Source organism: Penaeus monodon, chromosome 31 (genome assembly GCF_015228065.2).
Source record: "Penaeus monodon isolate SGIC_2016 chromosome 31, NSTDA_Pmon_1, whole genome shotgun sequence".
Classification (NCBI taxonomy): domain Eukaryota; kingdom Metazoa; phylum Arthropoda; class Malacostraca; order Decapoda; family Penaeidae; genus Penaeus; species Penaeus monodon.
This window is the reverse complement of record NC_051416.1, coordinates 37,522,319-37,522,581: the sequence shown is the minus strand read 5'-3', so window position 1 is coordinate 37,522,581 and position 263 is coordinate 37,522,319.

Genomic DNA, 263 nt, shown 5'->3' with positions numbered 1-263 from the left:
GCTGTGATATATATTTTCTGGTTTGAGATTACAAGTTTTTTGTTGTTGATCTTGTAAAATACACAACGTACCCTGACTTGATTTTCTTTCTTTAATAACCATACAAAATAATTCATTGTACCCTGCTATGAAAAATAAATATCCGGTTGATAATAATTAAGCAAATAATGAATAAGCTAATGACTACGAAATATTAATTCAGTCATTATAATTAAGGACATGAAAGACTATGAGCAATAACGAATCAAGATAACCCTAAAGTT